A 9,041-nucleotide genomic window follows, 5' to 3' on the forward strand; every position below is an offset into this window, starting at 1 on the left:
ACTCGATGAAAATTGGAAGCGCGAAAGTGAAATATTAATAATAATGAATCAGATTTAAGAAAAAAACTTTACAGATTAATGAGGCTGCATCGTTTCAAAGTGTGATCCCTCAATATTACAAGGTATCTCAAAATACATCATTGAAAACAAACATGACGTCGAAGTGTACAGGGTGCGTCAAAATACATCATTTAAGAAAAAACATAACAGTTCCACGAGGCTGTAAGTTTTCAACGTGCGATCCCTCAATGTGTACAAAGTATCTCAAAATACATCATTGAAAAATAAATATGACGTCGAGGTGTACAGGGTGAGTCAAAATATATCATTTAAGGAAAAAAAACATGTCGGTTTAAAATATGATATTAATGTGTATACAGGGCGTTTCAAAATACATCATTTGAGAAAAAAACATGTTGATTCAACAGAAATCTAGCGTCCCAACATGTCGGAAGTCTCGTATCTTTGTTAATCAAGTTAGCATCATCTCCAAGACATAATGGTGTCCATTTGAACCTCAAAAAGCTTATTGAAGCAGAAGGTGGAACCCCAAAAAATAGGAGATACAGTACACCAAGTCAGTGAAAAGCGGCATTTTTCTGCAGAAAAATGTTTGAATTTCTTCAGATTTTCCAAATATCTACGCTTCTATCTACTAAAGTTAAGTATGTGTCGGAAGTGTGTAACGAAGGTTTCCATTAAATTCACTGGTTGCGCCTTCTGGAGGATGTTTGTTGCGATACACCATAGATGACAATATTCATTGTTTATCATTTCGAATCCGTTGAATAGAAGGGGTCTGGAAATAGAAAAAAACAACGTTTTAACGCTTTGTAGACGTGTTTGATGCTCTATGACCAACACCCGTTATCCATATTTTCATTATTATCCCGATTGTATGACCACCAAACATTCAATATTATCGGGATTGAAGGGAGCTGATAGGTTAGGTGGAGTACCAAGGGGGCCGCTGGATGGAACGATTATCGTAGCGATTTAAGCATGGAACTCGTTCCATCCAGCGGCCCCCTTGGTACTCCACCTAACCTATCGGCCCCCTCCATGCAATAACATTTGCTAACTTTCATAGAGTTCATCCAACATTTCTCTCGATGGAAAATTTAAATACAATTAAAAATAAAATGAATACGTTATATTCTTCAAATCAAATAGTGAATTTCAAAAATCAACATAGTTACTATACCTTCTTAGGAATCCAACTAATGTTTACAGAACAGAAAATTGTTTTCCTAATACATTTTCCAATATTGAGTCCCATTCCATATAAAAACCTATTTTATCTATCCTATTCCACTTCAAAATAAAATCATTCCACCTCAAAAACCCTACCTTATTTTGAATGAGAGAAATGTGCTATACCAATATCAAGACGAGCCATGTGCTGAAATTGAAGATACTCGCTATTGCCAGAACAAACTTCAAAAAGAAGAGGATTGCATCGTAAAAATTATTCTGAACAATGATGCCACCAATTGTTCAACTGTCATGGTACACCTAGACCAAGCCATAGCCAATCAAGTGACTCCAGACAACATCATTTTCACGACACCTTCCAATATCATTCTAACTGAAAGCTGTTCCATTGAAACACACCATGAGGTACAATCTAGAAGCTACCTCATTACAATTCCAAAATCATGTTATTTTCTTGTGGATCAAGAAAAATTCATTCATGGAAACGGCGAATTATCCCCAATGACAGTGATAAAACTTCCATCACTGGATATCTCCACTCTCTCTACAAGGACTATCAAAGTGAAACTTAATAAAATGGACTTAGAAGAACTCCAGCATCTGACTTCCAAGATGAATACTCATCATGAAGTTAATTTATCCCAAGTGCCAATGCCTGGACAATCATTACCTGTATGGATGATTGTTATCATTTGTTTAATGGTCAGCCTTGCCATTTACATCTTAGTGATATGTTACTATAAAACATGTTATCCCTACAACTTGATCCAGCATCTTCGACGAAGACAACTATACAAGAAAACTTCCATAGATGACTTAGAGATGGATGGTCAGACCAGCCAACCAGACCAACCCAAGTCTTCCACTTAAGAGGGGAGGAATTACATTTTTTGCCCACTTTCCCTGGACTATGATGCCAACTTTCCCTGGACTATGATGCCAACTTTCCCTGGACTATGATGCCAACTTTCCCTGGACTATCCACAGAGATAAAACCCGGAAAATGCTGACACCTCTTTTATTCCGAACGTTATCTTTTATTCCGAACGTTATCTTTTATTCCGAATGTTATCTTTTATTCCGAACATTATCTTTGTTTATTTGATGACTATGCTTTTAAACCGAACTTTATCTGCATGAATGTGTTCAGATATAATTCATCATGTTATTCATCATTGCTTACTAATATTTTGTTCTAGAATGTTCTTTGATGACAACTATTACGCACAGTATTCTCATATAAATACTATGACTTATGTATTGTAGTTAGTTCAGTTTTCACTTCAGTTACAACACGTTGTTACCTGCTGTCTATTAAATAAAACAACACATATTCAAGAGTAATTCAACCAAGCTGTCAGTAAACTGTTCTCACAACACAGAGGGGCTTCAACGAACCACAACTGCTTGAGGTCCAACGTAATTCTACCCCGGGTAGACTCGGAAGCAAAATATGATAAAACAATTTGTCACTTACTATGTACTATTCACTTCAATGGCATTTTCATTCAAACAACGGTATAATAACAAAGCTGTATTTTAATGCTTACCTTGAACATATTGCCAGCATTTCAACAGGTTGTATACAGTTTCTGAACTGCGTGTTTTGTCGTTGAAGAACACTCTTCAGTTTCCCATGTAACTCGTCAAAGGAGCGAACTGACATACGAAAGTAGTTGAAAAACTTTTGGTCATCGTTTCTAAGATCTTCAAATAATGTGTGGAACATCCCGACTTCCTCTCGTCTCTGATTGATTGGGTGAATCCAGTGAAGGCGATTGCGCCTTTGTCTTTTCCGACGCCGATACAGTATCCATAACGCAATAACTTGTTCACGATCCATTGTTATAACTTAACCAGACCGCATTTTCCAGTGAACTGATAAAAATGTACAATTGTAAATCGTTCAATGTGAAAAGTAGCAAACCACGATTAAAAATCAGGCGATTTTTTCCCGCACGCGGTAAATCGTGTAATGTGAAAGGAGCGTTACGTAAAATTATATTTTGATAATTATTTTACTTCTTTATCACTCATGAGTGAATTGAAAAAATCTAATATTTATGGATGTGGTACAGTTCGTAAGGATAGGAAAGGATTACCTACTGAATTTCTAGCAGATAAAGCACTGACTAGGGGACGATTTGACTGGAGAAGCATAAACAAAAATATAATATCAATGAAGTGGAAAGATAAGAAAGCAATATATTTTCTTAGTAATTTCCACAATCCACAAGATATTACAACGGTAAATCGCAGGCAAAGAGATGGAACTCTTCAAGAAGTGATGTGTCCACTGTTGGTGAAGGATTATGAGCATATGGGATATGTAGATAAAACAGATATGTTCAAATCCTGTTACGAAATAAGCAGAAAAAGCAAACGATGGTACATGCGCATTTTTTTGTCATTTTGTAGATGTTGCTCTCGTAAATTCTTTCATCTTATTCTCAGAAAGAAGTGAATGACAAAAAATGAAATTGAAAGACTTCAGGCCGGCTGTCTCGCGTGGGCCATCTAGAAGGAGGCACACGATGAAAGATGAAAAAAGGGATGAAGACAAGAGAGATGGAAGTCGTAGCCAGTGGCGGCTTCTCCTATGAGGCAGATGAGGCAGTGCCTCACCAATAATTTGCAAATTAAATAAATCACAAATTTATATTATTTTACTATTTGCATTCATTATTATATCAATTAGAATTATTATTAAATTAGTAAAATACGGTCCTGCCGCCGTCCGCCGTCAATTACCGCGTTTCAATATAAATATCATCCATCTCATTTCTGCTTTAGGTGGTATATGGATAGAGGCTTGCCTCTGCGTTTCTTTGTCTAGCGTATTACAATTGTTCTGTATGACACAGCCGAATCTATAAATAGCTTTAAAATGTGCGTAAAAACTTCGTTTTCAGAGGCAAGCCTCGTAAGCGACACGAAAATTAACGAAAACTGACCGATTGTCTTTCGGGGAGGGGGCGTCTAATGCTAGTAATGCTATTTTTAGATTAACAGGTTGAGTTTGAGTTGAGGGTTAAAAGTGCACAGTGACAGTGCACACTTTTTTATTATAATAGATAGTTTTCGGTTCGGTGAGCAGTGAATCTCGGTGGTTTTTCTAAAATATTACATTACAACATTACTTATTACCGAAAAATGGATTTAGCGGGACCTAGCACAGCGTCACAACTTCCTCAGGTAAATGTAAACATTCGTAATACTTGTGATCTTGTTAATATTTTAGTAAATGAGCAGAATTTTTCAAGTCATTCCTATGACGATAAATTATACATAGTTAAAGAAGTGAAGCGACCTTGTCCAGATTCAAGTAAACGTCTTGTTACTATCGGTGGGGTGGGGAAATCAACAAATCAGAGCTTTCAAAACACTTGGTACGAAAAGTACGACTGGCTTACTGGTAGTGTAACGTTAAACAAATTATTTTGCTGGCCGTGTATTCTGTTTGCAACAAATAATAGCGACAAAGTTTGGTCAAAATGTGGTTATAGCGATTTAAAAAACTTGTCTCGTGGTCTTTTACTACACAATAAAAGTACCCAACATATTTCTTCGAATTGCAAGCTTACTCTCATGAGAAAACAAAGGCAAAATATCGCCACAGCTATAGATAATGCGCGTAAAACGGAAATTGAAAATTATAATGCCAGGGTTAAAGAGAATCGACAAATTTTGAAAAGTCTGATAGATATTACATTACATCTCTGTAGGCAAGAGTTACCTTTTAGGGGGCATGATGAATCTAATGAATCATTAAATCGCGGGAATTTTAAAGAGCTAGTTATTCTTCTTAGCAAATACGACACAAATTTAAAAACATTTTTAGAACATGATAATGATAATAGATCGGTTTTTTCTGGGACATCCAAAACTATTCAAAACGAATTAATTGATTCAATTGCTTTTGTTGTAAATAAGAAAATTGAAGACGAAATTTTAAATTCCTTGTTTTTTTCTTGGCAAATTGATGAAACAACCGACATTAGCTGTCATTCACAATTATCCGTAATTTTTCGTAACAACAATAAAGATAAATTAATTGAAACTTTTAATTTTATTATTAATAGTCGTGATTTTGATCAAACATCAATTAGAGAAGCCGTAGGTTTAAAAGCTTTTTTAGAGGATCCGCAAAACATATTTTTTTTAGAAACATTTACAATAATTTTCCACCAAACTGATATCGTGTTTTCTATTTTACAAAATAGGTAAACAGATGTTGTTAAAGCAAGAAATTTACTGCAAACTACTCTAACTAAAATTCGTGAATTTATGACTAACAGTACTTATTTTGATTCAATTTATGAAAAACTGGACATCGGCGCTTTACAATCAAAACGTCGTAAGGGAGTTGAAATGGCAGATAAAAAACAACAGTTAAAGCAATTTTTTTTGAAATTCTTGACATTATAGCCAATCAAATAAAGGTTAGATTTTGCGACATTGAAAAACTAATTTTTTTTTATTTACTGGATGTTTCGAAATTTTCTATTTTTGCGCAATATATTTTTGATATAGACCAACTAAAAAGCGAATTAATTGTTTTATACGGAAACGACCTAATAGAAAATTGCACAACCCCTTATGAAATGTTAAGTTTTTTCATAAAAATGATCTTAAATCTTGTATGCCAGAAATTTTTAAATCATTATGTATTGCTGTTGTTTTGCCAGTGACAACCGCGTCAACAGAAAGAAGTTTCTCCGCGCTAAAAAGAATTAAGAATTCTGTTAGAAATACTACTGGCCAGGCGCGACTTAGTAATATGGCAAAGATATCAATTGAAAAAGGTTTTATAAAATCACTAGATGAAAACGTTTTTATAGACGAGGCGATGGATCATTTTGCTGAACAGAAAAATCGCAGAATCCCTTTAATTTATAAAAAACTTCAATTTTTTGGAGGCACGTTTCTCTTTTATGGTTAATATTTTTTCACAACTCCTTATTTTACGTTTTACGCAGGGTTGATTTATTAGTTTATTTATAATTTGTTTCAAGTTTATTTAGGAATCTATATCTTTTATTTAATATCTCTTTATCTTTTCACCAATCCCTTTTCCTCTATTTCTTTCAATCCCATCCTTTCCGCCCTTCCCTTCCATGGCAAGAATGGTCTACACCTACTTACCTAGTTAATATTTTTTCACATTTCTAGAATAAACTCCTTATTTTACGCAGAGTTGATTTTTTTAGTTTATTTTATAATTTGTTTTAAATTTTTGTTAAGTTTATTTCAGAATCTATATTTATTTATTTAATATCTTTATCTTTTCACCAATCCCTTTCCCTCTATTTATCTCAATCCCATCCCCTCCGCCCTTCCCTTCCATGGCAAGAATGCTCTACACCTCCACGTTGGTTCTTGCTGGACAGTTGCGTAATAAATATTTCTATAGGAACAAATTGTTCGATAACATAACCCTAGCTTTATAAACAATTTTATTTTAATTTAATGTTATATCAAATTTTTTTTTACAAACTGACGAAGTAGAGTGACCACTAGACTAACTTTAAATTCTAACTTTGCTAAAAAAAATTTTAACTGTGCCTCACCATTTTCAAATACCACGAGCCGCCACTGGTCGTAGCAGGATCTTCTACATCAGGCCAACAGGTAATTATCATTACTCAAACGCGACATCTATTACTCATCACATCTATTTATTCCACAGGTTCAAGTGATCAATCCTGAATACGAGGATGTTAGTCCAGGATCTACACCGCCCCCAACGCTTGACCCCGAAAAATCAGATGATTGGTTTTCATTTATAGGCCAGGAAAATTAGCTCAAAATAGGGGGGTTTGTGTTAATTAAATCGTGGTAAGTCGGAAATCGTTTTAATATCTTATTTTGGTCCTAAATACATGTAATCTGAGTTTGCACCATCCCAGGAGGTGAGCTTAACTTTTGAGAGCCAAAAAACCTCGAAATTTTCGGACTTTTTTCAGTTTTCCACAAATAACTCGAAAACCATCTGTTGTACAGAAAATTTTATGCTATTCAAAATTGAAAAGCATTGAATTCTTCGTCGAAGAGTACCACTAACATTAAAATCGGTTCAGCGGTTTGGCCGCAATCGATTGTTCAATATTGGCGATTTTCCCCATTTTAGTGTAAGCTGCCATTTCTTGGCGGTTCGGCATCAACTATCTTCTAATCTGCTTCCCTAATTAATAATACTCATGGAATAAAAGTTGTAGAAAATCTAATTTCCATTTAAATAGACCCCTAAAATTTTGAAAATGGTCAATTTTAAACACTGAAATAAACGACAATGAAAAATATGTCACATCTCGAAGAGTAACAAAATTTATATATAAGTTATATGTCAACGCTATTTATATTTATTTACATTCAGAACCGCACCTAATTAATGAATAGACAACTTGACGTGAGGGTAAATACGAGTTATAGTTTTATAGGAGAAAAAAAATGTAATGGAAATTTTTGTGAGTTGAGAAGGGACGTAGCATTACGTCGGGCTGGGGTGATTCTTCTACCTGAGGGACCTACCCTTTCGGCCTGCCTATTGTGTTTAAAGTGTGGAGGGGTTGTTGTCCTAGGTTCTTAATTCTCAGTAGTATTTTAACTTCCAAAGTGTACACAGTTCGGTGATTCCTTGCGCGTTAAATACAGTTTTTTTATCGTTATAATTATAACGGAGCAGTGTTTGTAGTTATTGTACTTTTACAAAAACTATTCAAAATGAGTGAAAATTGTTTCATTTGTGACAGAGCTCTATCTTTGGAGGCTTGTACCACAGTGCGTGAGCGTGGAATAGAAACATTTATCAAATTAAGCAAATTAAATAAGGATGACAAGCACCTTCTATTTCAACACCTAAAACAAGTCACAGTTCATGAAAGGTGCAGGAAAGTATATTCAAAACAGAAAAAAACTCAAGGGCAATCAACATCCAGCCGCGCACAACGGGTCTCAGAGTTCGATTTCAAGAATAAATGTGTTATTTGTGGAGGTGATGCGTCACAGGAATTCATAGACAGAGAACGCAAGAAGCCTAAAAATAGACGCGAAGAAGTCAGTTGCGTGACAATCATCCACTTCAAAGATTCCCTCGTACGTGCAGCTGAAGTGAGACAGGATGAACAGGTGCTACGGAGGATTAGTCTAGAACATGATCTTGTTGCAGCAGAGGCAAGGTACCACGCCTCCTGTGGTAAAACGTTTTTGAAAAAAAGGTCGACTACAACCGATTATCCACGAGGCCGACCTGAAGATGACGATGTGTCCCAGGCATTTGATTATGTTTGCAAATATATTGAAGACAATGAAGATCAATGCCAATTCACATTAACAGAAATTTTTAAAAATTTCCAAGGCTACATCCCAACTTACGCAGCGTTAAAAACCAGGCTGATAAGAAAGACGGAGAGGATATCATACTCACGAGTGGAGGAGGAACTAAGCAAGGTGTTATATGTTTTCGTAACACTGGATACAAAATAATTACTGATAGTTGGTACCAGGCCAAGGAGTCTAACGAGAAAAAAGAGCGTAGGCGTATTGTGCAAGCTGCTGCTGCCATCATCCGAGAAGATATCAGGTCAGTGATTTATACCACAGATACATACCCAAAAGTGGATGAATTTCTGAAAGACATTGAGAAAGACATTCCAGAAACACTCGGGGTCCTTCTGAATGGAATTATTAATCCAAAGCCAAAGAATCCAGAACCCAAATTGCATGTTAAGGGTACAAAAAAAGTAATTGCTATCGCTCACTCAATAATTCATGCCACTAGACCAAGGTCCTTCATTTCTCCTCTTCTTCTTACTGTTGGCGTGACA

General features: G+C 35.4%; 1 long non-coding RNA gene across 1 annotated transcript; it reads right to left on the reverse strand.

Moving 5' to 3' along the window:
- Positions 1 to 347: 347 nt before the first annotated feature.
- Positions 348 to 6,705, reverse strand: LOC141486250 (uncharacterized). Its single transcript, XR_012467726.1, has 2 exons — positions 2,766 to 6,705; positions 348 to 799 (listed from the first exon to the last, which is right to left on the reverse strand). It is a non-coding gene; the product is annotated as an uncharacterized lncRNA (long non-coding RNA).
- Between the last annotated feature and the right edge of the window lie 2,336 nt (positions 6,706 to 9,041).

Source organism: Leptinotarsa decemlineata, unplaced genomic scaffold, assembly GCF_025532065.1.
Source record: "Leptinotarsa decemlineata unplaced genomic scaffold, Ldec_3_MD MMD2_tig00026347_RagTag_RagTag, whole genome shotgun sequence".
NCBI classification, from domain to species: Eukaryota; Metazoa; Arthropoda; class Insecta; order Coleoptera; family Chrysomelidae; genus Leptinotarsa; species Leptinotarsa decemlineata.